At 36.8% G+C, this 13244-nt stretch overlaps 1 protein-coding gene across 1 annotated transcript in view; it reads left to right on the plus strand.

The window, feature by feature from the left end:
* The first annotated feature begins 456 nt into the window (after positions 1-456).
* Positions 457-13244, plus strand: part of ARHGAP28 (Rho GTPase activating protein 28) — an 83580-nt gene continuing 70792 nt past the window's right edge. The window contains exon 1 of the mRNA XM_072411410.1: positions 457-699. The gene's annotated coding sequence lies outside the window, so the exon portion shown is untranslated. The remainder of the gene's footprint in view (positions 700-13244) is intronic.

Raw genomic sequence — 13244 nt, forward strand, 5'->3', positions numbered from 1 at the left:
ACCCTTGTACATGTACTGCCTGCCACATTCCTCCCTCCTTGGTGAATCCTAATGTCAATTAATTTGTTTTAAGAAATCATATCACATATACACTACATGGTAGGCAACTTTCTGTCTTTCAAAGTGTTTGAAGTGGTAAAACCACAAATCACCTTTTACAGGTTGAGTTTACTATAGCATTTTATTCCTGTTATCTACAATATATATCTAAGCACTCACTAGCTTCTTGGCTGTTAAAGTAAGCACACATTAACCAGATCTGGAATCCTTGATAATGAATAACCTTTTGTGAAAAAAATGCTCATTAAATGTAAGGAGTTGGTAGCTACACAACATTAGGGGCGAGCTTAGACTAAAACATCGGTAACAGATTAAAAACACTGATTTTCTGATCATCTAGCAAAATCACAGCCAAGAAAAGTGCTTGGATATATTAAACAGTGACATTACCACATAGCTGGAAATATGCCATAAATCAAGTGGTGAAATTGCTATCTACAGGGATTTAACATTACGCCAGTCAGGAAAATAGTTTCCAGGCATTCCTGTCCTTCATCTTATTACTTTTTTGCTGGTTGTTTAAATCTGGATAAGACCTCTTTGGCAGCACAGATGTACTGTAAAACAAAACAAGAACTTAAAGAAGCCCAAATCCTGGAAATGATGTTCTAGTTGATTTTACAGAAATATACTTTATTGGTAAGTTTGTCTTACTTATATTCAGCGTTATAACTTTAGATCAAAAATGTTTTGTGGAATTTAAGTATTATGGTTAGAAGGGCCGGTCAATGCAATTCTGATATTTTTGTTTATGCAAAGCCTGATAAACTTATTTACTGTATGTTGCTTATATGCTGTGGGATCACCTACCATGAGATCTTCTATTGATTTGTGGGATTTCCCCATCTGCTACAGTATTTATGTACATTTTCTTTATCTGTTTTCTTTTTGATGATAAAAATGCCACAGAGGAGTAAGTCTTGACAGTATACTGCTTGGGGCTTGAGATATAAAGGATCATATACTGTATCTTTTAACCAGAATATCAGTTTTTGGTTGGACCTATTCTGTAAAGGTGAATGACACATTTCTTTCAAACTTGATATTGTAGGGCAATGATATCATCAACTGTGTACACTGAAGGTACCACTGGTCTTGTTATCTTGTGGCTGTACTTATTGTTTAAATATTTCACTGATAAATGGTGCAGTAGTTCTGATGGGGCTTGGAACCATTAGGATAAGTCCTTGAAATCTAAAGCCACATAAATGTAACTCTAACATATATATACAGTACTATTTTAAATGCCATCTAATGGGTGACAGATGTGTTATCATTGTTTATTGTATGGGGATCCGTGCTCCATCAATAATTGTAAAGTACTAGTGGGGTGATGCTAGATTGGGTGAAGTGAATAATATAGACTTTGTTTTGAAAGGCTTTTTTGAGGTTAGGTCTAGATCCCTGTTGGAAGTGGAAGCATAGGAAGCAGGTAAAGAGTCCACAGCCCAGTGTAAATGTAGGATAGTTAGAGTTTACAGTGGACTATACATAGCAGATAGAAGGATGGTAAAATAAACCTAATTCATAAGATAAGCCTTTTCAAAACATAATGGAAAAAAGGATTGGGCCCATCTAAACATTGCAGACGTGTTGTGTTATATATTTGGGTTGCCATCCATATTTATTGACTCCCCAATGCAGTAGTCCAATGGACCTCCAATTCACATGCACTGTAAAATATTGCAACACACAATAACTCACTACTGGGCACTGTGGTGAGCTTTGTCAGATTTATTAGTAGAAGTAGTAGAGTAAAACACTTCTGTATCTATAACAGGATTTTATTATGCAATTTTTTTATATTTAAATAAGTGATAATCTTAAACAACAGTTATTGTAGCACAATACATCATATTATACATATTTAGCTGTATACTGGTTACTAGGGATAGTTTTGATCTGGATAAAAAATATATCTAGATGATTCCAATAGATGCAAGAAATGTCAAATGATGGCCTTGAAACATAGATAATGAATAAAACTGTTCCCCTCTAAACACTCTACAAATACGTTGGCAAATGTAGGAGATACCCTATTCCCTTTTGCCATCCAACATATCAGCTTGTACGTTGAAGCTTCAAATTTGAAAAAGTTGTTGGACTTATTCAAACATCATACAGTCTGCATGGGCTAACCTAACTTTGTTGGGAATATTTGTGTGAAAATAACCTAATAATTTAGCTTTCCAGGATAAGGAGGAAGATCAATATTTTTCAACCTCAATAAATGTCTTTTTAAAAGGATTGTAATTTCATGACCAAAGGCTGAAGAAGAATGTTCCAAAACCTAGTAAGTTTTGTGTGGCCTCTCAGGAACCAGAAACTATGAATGGAATTTTTAAGTGGACTATAGCCTTTATGGATCTTTTCCAAACCCTAAATTACTGATAAATACTGGGATTTCCCACCTAAATGTATTTCATTGTATATTCTAATCCAGCCATTAGTGGTACCAATATCAATTAGTTGCTGTAATTTTTTTGCACAGGATTACTTTGAATCTGAAGGTAAGTTTAGATGTCACCAACTATTATTATTTATGGTATGGTATTTAATTAGCACCAACATAATACACAGCACTTTACAAAGTTCATAGTCACTCTCTGTCCCTCAAAGGGGCTCACAATCTAATGTCCCTACCATAGCTATATGTCATCAACACAGTCTAAGGGCATTTTTTATTTGGGGGTTTTCGGAATGGGGGAGGAAACTCACGCAAATATGGGGAGAACATGCAAACTTCATGCAGATAGATCCTGGCCATGATTCAAACCTGGGACCTAGTGCTGTAAAGGCCAGAGTGCTAACCTCTGAGCCACCATGCCACCTTGTTACAAGCATACCTTGTCAATAGTCAGCATAATGCAGGTCAATTTATGCTTCTGCCTTTTAAAAGGATTTGAAGAATATTCCAAAATTTTCTTTGAATTTGGAAAATAATCTTTTCTGACTAGATAGCTGTACCATGTTTCTCTTTACAGTTCTGGGAAATGTTGTAATGTAGGCAAATCTCCTAATCTAAAAAGGCCACATCTATTATGTATGTATTAAGATAGTACAACAAAATAATCTTTGGGGAGCCTCTGTTCTCCCAGTTTAAACTCAAAGATGGCTGTTTATGACAGCATTTGTTTATTAGTTTTGGATGATTTTTTGGCCTCAGATTTTCCTGTTTTCTGTTTCCTACTAGATCTGCATTTTTAGGAGCTTTTTTTAAAATGAGAGTTTTCGAAATGTTCTCTTTAAACAAATCACAATTACATAGATGAATAGTAGTTTCCTAGACAATCTAATACTTCTGAAACATTGGAAGCATCTACAACAGCATCTGCGTCAGCCGGTTAACCAAAGATAAACTCTGCCCTCGCTGTTATCCTGAAAAACTTGTTCATATTTGTCCCTCCTATTCTGCCTGACTTTGTCAGTGTATGCTTGTTGAAACTGCAGTATAGCTGCCAAATTTGTCCTAAAGTGTAAGTTCCAGGACATTGATCCCTTGGTTGAGTTGACAGAGTTGCTTTACCTTTTCTGTTACCAAAAGAATAACCTTAGATGAGTTTTGGTTGACCATTTTTATGCACTTTTCAAAAATTCTCTTTTCTGTCTGCTCTAATATGTGTTTTTGAATTCCAAACCTTGAGAATATTTTTAGCATAGTATCTTAAGTGCAACCACATAATTCAAAATCAATGCATTGCTTCCTTGTGATTTATAATTTAGTAAAAAGGCACAAACACATGCTAAATTATTGTCATCCCAAACAAACATTTGTAAACATCCCCAATCAAAGTTTAGCATTTCTACAGTGGTCCTCAAATGTTCTTTAGTGATCTACTATGCTTGATCACTAAACAACAGATATGAATGACTGTTGTTGTTTCCTAATGGGCAGGATGCAGCAGGAGGCCTTCAGCTTTTCCTCCCTCTCCCCCCTCCATAGAACAAAACAGTGCTGTCTGTTCAGTGCTCATTTGTTCAACTGTCACTAACATTGGTTTCCAGCTATTTTTATGCACGTTTACGGTTCTCATCAGTGTCACTAGCAAAAGCAGAGGTGGGGTCTGCAAAAAATGAATTGTTTCAGTCACGTCTGAATAGAATAAACCCATGCATTTGCTGTTTCTCATGTTGCTTTGTAAGTGTTTAATATAAATGCCAATAGTTGTTGCTGCTGCATTACCAATGTTGTCAATAATACAGAATGCATAAAAAAACGGAAGCGCATCCAAAACCAAACAAAATTGTACTACTCCACCGCTTTTTCTTTAAGCAGAAAATATGTATGGCAGAAATTGTTGTAAATTTAACAAATAGCAAAACACAGCACACCAATGTTGCATCAAAAGCATTTTCCTTGATCATTTCCAGTATTAGTAGAACAAATATATATAAGAGCTGGAAAAGTGGGGGAGACAACTGGGAGGCACCTTGTTGCGTTCTCCCCTATAGGAAATTACAACAGTGGTCTCTGCTGGGTCGTTTAGTGATCATCCACTGTAAATCAGTTCAAAGCTGTATACGCACTACATTTTTTCTTCTGAAATAATCATGATTGTTCATCTCACATGACTTATGTAGCTAGTACATAGTGTGAATGCATTGGAATTAGCACAAAGCAAAACACTGTAAAACATCATATTAGTCTATTTATTTTGGCTCGCATATAAATCAAAACAGCTTAATTTCAGCCGACAACAAAACGGCTTACTTTAGCAATAAGTCCCATAGGTCATAGGTGGCCAATTCAGGAGGAAAACTGATCTTCAAAAGTAGCGAGGGGCTTTAGTCCCAAAGAATTTGTGCCAGACAAACATGGAGCTGCCCAGTGCTGCTGCATTCATATATACCTTAGTCTGAAAAAAGTCCTGCTCCTGACTGCTCCAGACACACCTGTCGCCATCCTAAAAAACTGTCTTGTACTGAAGTCAGATAGGGAGGCCCACACATATACTTCCTTCCTATCCTAGAGTAAGGGCCCTGTAAGAAGTTAATCCAACAATCAAAACCACTGGTTGCCAAACAAAACTCACTGGAGTCCTTCTGCAATAAGTAACTTGTTTTTAGACACAACCCAACCTAAAGCAAGGGGAAACACATTTGACATCCAAGGCCCACCCCTGGAGCCCTGTGCAGTAGTACGTCACCACCCTGCTTCCTGATTTCTTGGCTTTATGCATGGAAGACTGGGCTCTAATTTCTTCTATATGTAGCTGTAAATTTTTTTTCTGCAATCATTCAGCCACTAGCGATGCATGAACTTATTCAGGATCGGTTCATTCTGGGTTTGGTATATACTCTTTGCAGTTTGCCGAACCATATGTTCAAGTTCAACCTTTAAAGTCTAAAGTTAAACTAACAAACATCAGGTCAGTAAAAGACAGAGTCAGCAATGGGTTCTCAAGCAGAAAGTCACACCATAAGCAGTAAATACATGCTTATAGCTACAAAGATCAACCAGTGACTGGGAGCTGGAAATCGTTTTGAGACCAGTGGCTGGTGTGTGCGTGGTTAGAGGCATACACCTGTGCAACCATGGGTCAGTATTCTAGTAGATAATGGCTTGGGCACAGTGTAGTCTTGGCAAACAAGTAAGTACCTCCTAACATGTCCACTCAAATTTCTAATTAGAATTTGTGAAAATAGTGACCATCCAACAGCAGATATTTGACTGTGATCCCACTGCAAGATCAAACTTGAACCTCATCCCTATCGATCATTTATAGAAGCACATGAAGGCATGATTTATTAGGGGTAGTCCTCGGAGGACCTGGCTGTTTTTTCAGGAGACAATCAATTCCTAAATCCAAGCAGTTTATTATTGTTATTAATTACATATACAGTTGACAATAGAAAATCCAGCCATCGATAATCCGGTTCCTTCTGCATGAATTTCAGAGCACATTTTCAATACAGGGACTGTAGTACACTGTTTGGCCACTTATGTTTTTATGACGCTGTTCTGCAGAAAGAGCTGTTAGGTCTTGCTTGCTACACTAAATACATGTTGAGACGCCCCTGCTGCCTGCTCCCTGGAACTGTGCGAGATGTCCGCGGGTGCTGCAAGAGGAAGGCTGGCCTGTGTGAGGAGGTAAGTACAACCTTCGAAAATCTGGAATTTTTGAAAACCCGGCGCAACTCAGGTCCGGAGGTTGCCGGATTTTTGATTGTCGACTGTGTACAGGTAGTCCCCGGGTTACATACGAGATTGGGACTTTAGGTTTGTTCTTAAGTTGAATTTGTATGTAAGTCAGAACAGGTACATTATTTTAATAAATACAAATAGGATAGGTGATTGCCTCAACATATTAGTAGACAGCATGGTGTCAGTTACTGTAAAAAAACCTCACTGTGAGTTAATCACAAACATAGCAAAAAAAATGTATCAAGCCTAGACATTCATTAACTTCTAGAGCAAGCTATGCTTTGATATGCAAAAAGAAACAGAAACAGCTGCAGAGTTTGTCTTGGTCATTAAACAGTTACATGATGCTGCAGAAAGAGCTCACCCCCCTAAGATCACCCACAACCTCAGCTGTGTTTAGCAAAAGATTTCTTCTGCAAGTCATGCAAACCGTCCCCCCCCCTGCTCCCTATCAAGCCTCTATCATGCACAGGAGCAAGCAGAGAAACCCTGTTTGTATCTAGGAGTTGTCCATATGTCAGATGTCTTTACCTCAGGACTACCTGTATGTATATGTGTGTATATATATATATATATACATTATATTGTTTATATGGATCACACTGTTACTTGCACTTTGTTATCCTAATAAGAGATAATTTTGTGTCTCTGAAATGTTTTGAAATGTTGTATTATTGATTATTATTGATTTATTATTGTATTATTGATTATTGATGACTTCGGTTAAATTTTTGGATGGAACTTTTGTGCTGGCTTTTAACTGTCTAGGTTTTTAGCACTGACTGTTATCTTAGCTGGGAAGGTTTTAGGCACTGTATCCCTGAGACAGGGGAGTGAAAGAAAATCTCACTAATCTGGATATAGACAGCGACACAAACCTGACAGAGGTGGCAACTCTTTCTCACACTATCAAAACATAAATAAAGAAAAGAAGAAACTGCCAGAAATTAGACATTGTCTGTCTGACCAAATGTTAAGCTGTATGGTATATGTATTACATTTTTTTTCCTTAAAATGTATAAACACCAAACCATGTGTTTAAACAATTGACAGACATTGCCATGTTGTATATTAGTTGTCACACTTCAAATAGATAGTTTATGATATGATTACATTGACTTAAGGTCCAGTTAGATAACTGCCATTCTTTATTCCGCATAAACTCACATAAGAAGTATTGTTTTTGGCTTTGCATTTGTCTATGCAATCTCTGTCTATGCAAGTGTCTATGCAATTCTATTAAATCCAGTAAACAAATGATCTGTTGATAAAATTCTATTTGGTTTAATACATTTATAATTTAATTCCTAGCCATCTGGCAGACATCTATAGACTCTTCATGCATGTCTAGACTTAGTGGGGAAACAAAATAGACATGTTTTATATATTTATTTCAAGAAGATTTACACAAATGCTGAGGAGATCAGTTAACAACTCGCCCTTTAAGCATTTCTTAAAAGCAGTATTTATTAATGCAGAGTATTAAAGAAAAGAATGCTAACTTTCCTATCCAAATTTTCTTACCAGTCCCAGCAAAATGAATGACTAAATTCTGTCCACATTAGGACCTAGAAAGGCTGTTGTGTCTTTATATAATGCAGAGTTTTGTCATTTTGGCTCAGAGGTAAGTGCTCTGGCCTTTGCAGCGCTAGGTCCCAGGTTTGAATCTTGGTCAGGACACTATCTGCATGGAGTTTGCAAGTTCTCCCCGTCTCTGTGTGGGTTTCCTCCCACATCCCAAAAACATTCAGTTTGTTTAATTGGCTTCCCCCTAAAACTGACCTTATACTGTAATAGAGACATATGAATATGGTAGGGAAATGATATTGTGAGTCTCTTTGAGGGACAGCTAGTGACATGACTATGGACTTTGTACAGCGCTGCCTAATATGATGGCCCTATATAAATACTGTATAATAATAATATTTGACTCCTTTAGTGGGCTGGGGGTGTATCATGTAAAATATTTCTATACATAAACAAATAAAGTGTTTTCTGGTAATGTGTGTTACTCTTTCTTCCTATGCTCACCCTAACAGGTGTTCTGATTTGTATATATTAGGAAGGTACAGTGTTGTAATTCTCAGAAAAAGAGGATTTTCTAGGTGAAAGTATGTTATTAGAAAACACAAAGATAGCTAACATTTTCAGAACATAAGGGCACCATACGTTGTAAAAACAAAACTGCAAAGCATTTAAAACTAGTAAAATAATAATCAAATCTATTAAACAATGCCTGAAATGGCAATATAAATAAACCATTATTATTTCAGATTACACACAGTTTATAGATGGGAAAATCTTTTATTTGTTATGAAACAAGAAACGCAACTATAAGACTTGAAAAATCTACTTGTATAGGCTTGTTTCATAGAACTAAGGCCCTGAAAAACAGTTGAAATTGCTAACCACAATCAAAGAGTCTATCATTAAGAAACAAAGAATAAAGTAGGCACCTGCATACACTGTACATATAGGGGATCGTAATCCCCTATGTTATGGTTGAATACTGGGCCATCATGGCATGCATAGCTCACACTTATAGCTAAAGCTTATCTTCTCATCCACATATTTCTACTGACAAATTGCATATTTCATACTGACACATATGATAAATCTACCTACTGACCAGTAGGGTCGTACAGGATGCAGGAAGAAACAAGTAACCTTTGGCACTATGTAACAAGGAGGTTTTTGAGGCGGGTGCAGATAGTTTCTTCTTATCCACCAAGCAGCATCAGGTAACAGCTTCATTTAAACTCTTGGTAGTATGAGATGAGCTTTTATTTTTTACATGCTGAGGGTATGCTAAAGAAGTGTGCTTGCACTTTAATGTCTGAAAAGTATCAAAGAAGATAGTAGTTTGGAGTATTATTATTATTATTAGCTGACATGTTAAAAGATGAAGGCTAAGCAATACCATGTAAAACATTTCTTTTGTTTTGAATTCCACCTAATAGTAGTAAACTTCATGTGATCGACACCCTGTTTCTGTAGCTTCATAGCTGTATGAACCTATGACCTAATTGTATATTTGTGTGAGATCATCTGAAGCACTTTGGTAGGGGTCACTGTTGTGTTGCCCACTGCCTGTTGGAATGGAAACTGGTGCCTTTGGACATACAGTACAAGGATTTTGCTACTTCTGCCTTATTCATTTTGTGGATATATGTTTATGTCGATCTCTCCCTTCGTTTGAACGTTACACCACCAGATCACCAGTAATATGGGGGGCAGCTCATATATGCTTTTTAACCAAGATGGCAATCTATATAGAGACACAGTTATGGAATATCAGAAATGAGGAATAAATCAGCTTCAAAAGCCCACAGGCAACACGTGATACATGCTCTGTCTTTCCTTTTTTGGGGCACAGCTTCCAAAGTTCAGGACCTCTTAGATCTGCTTATATCTGTTATTCAGTCAGATTAGAAAATAATAATATGTGAGGTTAAACAGATACCTAGAGATGAATTCTCACAAAGGGCATATTGATCAGATAGGCTGCAGAACCTGCTGTAGCTGCATTCTTACGTTCCACTCTATATATACAAGTCCTCTCCTCTCCAAAATACAAATACTTCATGATTTCATGGGTTTTGCTCCTTTAAGAAGAGGTTAAAGGTATGCTTTTAGCATGATTACAGAACCAACTGCTCAATGTATAATACAGACAACACTAATAATACGTACCCTACTTATGTTATTCAAAGCATAAAAGTAAATCAACTTGGTAAAGTGTGCAACATTTGCTGGTTGCAACTGCTGCATAAGAAGTGTTTTTTGTGCAATGCTTTGAATTTAGTTTTTTTAGTTTTATTAACAATAGTGTATGAAGAATACATAATATATAATAAACCCTATACATTTTTATTAACTGCACGGAGAGGGGTATACTTTTTACAGCAATTTACAATATCAGGACAGCTAAATACTATTTTAAATAACTAACAATGAACCAAGCTAATGGGATTTTTGTACAGATAAATCTGTTTTTATATAGTATGTTTTATGTACCTTCTTTCAAGGTGCTTAGTTTAATGGGCTACTGACTCAGTACGTGTATTTTACAATTTAAAGAATTTGAAGAAAAATAATAAAATAACCAGCAGCGAAAATGGATTCTGCCACAATGACATATTGCAGACTTCTGCTGCTATTATTATGTGTCATTGTCCTCCTCTGATAAAGGAACAAAAAGAGTAGCTGATTTCTATGGCCTTTTCACACCTCCTTTGCTCATCATATAATAACCTTCAGTATTGCATAACATTAGCTTTCTGGCAGTGCATGTGATACTGTGTCAGATAGGCTAGGATTTATTTGTAATTCTAGCTTTAACAGAGATAAGGCATGGACATTAATCTTTCTGGATGTTAGTTTACAAGAAAAAAAAGTAAAAGGCAAATATCACCCAAAGACAATGTAAGTGAATTAACATAATGCCAAATTATAACATACAATGTTCTATAACCAACTCACATTTTTTTACAATTGACAACTTTTAACTTGAAAAGTTCCCATTTAGAAATAAACTCTCCTCTTTTTTATTAATTTATTCAGATTCACCAAGGAAATATTCATCAATCAGAATTATTATTATTATTATTATTATTATTATTATTATTATTATTATTAAACAGGATTTATATAGCGCCAACATATTACGCAGCGCTGTACATTAAATAGGGATTGCAAATGACAGACTAATACAGACAGTGATACAGGAGGAGAGGACCCTGGTTGTATCCAAACTTAAGTCAGATATGTGCCAAAGTTCTTACACAATGTAGCCTTCATAGAAGAAATTAGGAAATGCACATAGAAGGTATCCAGAATATATGTGTGACTATAGCACACTAATAGTTTCAACATCTGATATCCACCTACGATAAGGATTATATTATCTTAGTGTTGTGAATTACTTTATTGCATAACTTTACAAAATTCCACAAGGCTTAGTGAACACCATTCTATGATCAGAATGTGATCATTGTCCAGAAGTGAAAACTATTATATGCATGTACTGGCAATATTAAAATGCATGGCAGTCTGCACCCACACACCGTCATGGTGTTTTACTGCACCCACACTCTGCTATGGTCCATTTACTGAGAACAGATATGGACATTATGCTTTACTGGCCAGTGGCCACCCACTGTCATGGTTCACCTGCCTTACATGTACATGGACATCATGGCCCGCATGCTATACACAGATATATTACACACATTGACAAAATCCCCATTCCTTGTGTAGTATACCTCCTGGTTTTATTAGTTTTATTTCTTCCCTGTCTCGCTGCCACCTGCAGTACTAGCCGCCATGCCATCACAAAACCAGCAATGTAGTTTTATGTCTCCTGCACCTGTTTCACCAATGTGTCCACTGACATATTGCTACTATAAAAAAAAATGCATTGCTAAATAAACGAAAGTTCTTATGTTTATAATTTTCAACAATGCATAGAGATAGCCCCATGCATGTCACCTCACTATAAAGCCCATGTTCACGGTGTGCCAGGTCTCCATGCCCCTAACATGTGCCTGTGTCACATGAGTCGCCTATAATTTATAGGAACAGTCTGCTTCTGTGAAGCATGATCATATGAGTAGCTAGAACAACTCAAAACTGCAACTGGAATCTGCACAATGGACTGTGGCAGGGACAGGAAATGGGTTGTTTGCCTTGGCGAGCACCAAATGCTATTCCAGGCACTTCTGGAGACACAAAAGATCATGCTGCTTCCTTTCCATGCATGAAATTCAGCGTTTTTATCACCAGGTGACCATGGTGGCAATGGTTTATAATGGTATATAATCAGGCTCACTTGCAAGGGAAGCCAATGGAATGAGACATGGTTGTGCTGTTGGGCTGTAATTTCTTATATCTGTTTGAGGACTATGGGCATGAAACTAATCACTGTGATTTATATTGAAAATTGAAAGAGATTACTCACTAATTAGCTAAACGGGATTTGAATATACCATTGCCGCCATACCCACCTCCTCTCTTGCAACAATTTTAAATAAGAGGGCTGCTGGAAGTACAAACATCAGACTTCTCTCCTTCCTCCTGAAGAAGCGGATTTTTTCTGCGAAACGCGTCGAGAATTCAGAATTTGAACCCTTTGCAGTATTCTGTAAGGAGAGGTCATTCTATACACCCCAGATTTTATTGTTTTTTATGTATTAGAAATTATGTTTGTTTTTAATGTTTAATATTAATAAAATTTTGTTATTTTTGTAATTAATAATGTGGTATTGGCTTTAAAAGTCCCGCTTAAAATTGATGTATTTCATCGCATATCTTTTTCTATGAATGTTAGAGATCTGTTTAAGATAAAGAAATGTATATAGGTGGATGTTTCTTTAAATATGTTTGGATTGAGTAGGGAACAGTCAGATCCTCATCATGTACAGACAGTGATAAGAAACCAAAATGCTCTGGTTGTCACAGCAGTGAAGTATATTTGCACTTTGTGGCCGACTTACCTGTTACCTGCCTTCTTTCAGTACTCACAGGTCTGCTCTTTTCCGACACCCAGCTCTAAGCTCAGCATTTTACTGATGTACTGACATTTCCAGAAACCAGGGGAAGGTTTCTGGCAGTGTGGATTTTTCCAACAAAAAAACCCCCCTACCCCTTAGGATTTTTTATTTCCAGATTTTAGTTCTGCTTTTTCATAATATCAAAAGTTGCTTTCAGTTATTTTAAATATGTTGCTTTCATTAAAATAATGCCTTGTGTTGATACCATGAAGGTCCTGGTCCAGGCACTTCCTGTTTGGGGGGTGACAATGCTCTGTTCTTGTCTACTAATTGTGCTGATGTGTTGTCACCCTGCCCTGCATGGCTATAAAAGAGGTAACAAGTGTCAAAGCCAACACACATTGTGATTGTGCAGCCACCACTGAGCCCTTGTGTACTTTAACAACATGCACACAGCTAATGGTTGGCAGTGTCACCAGCCAGCAGGAGCTCTGCCTATTGTGCAGCTTTTTTTTTCCTTTTCATGGCAGGAAAGCTTTAGGTGGGCA

This window comes from Pyxicephalus adspersus, chromosome 5 (assembly GCF_032062135.1).
Source record: "Pyxicephalus adspersus chromosome 5, UCB_Pads_2.0, whole genome shotgun sequence".
NCBI lineage: Eukaryota > Metazoa > Chordata > Amphibia > Anura > Pyxicephalidae > Pyxicephalus > Pyxicephalus adspersus.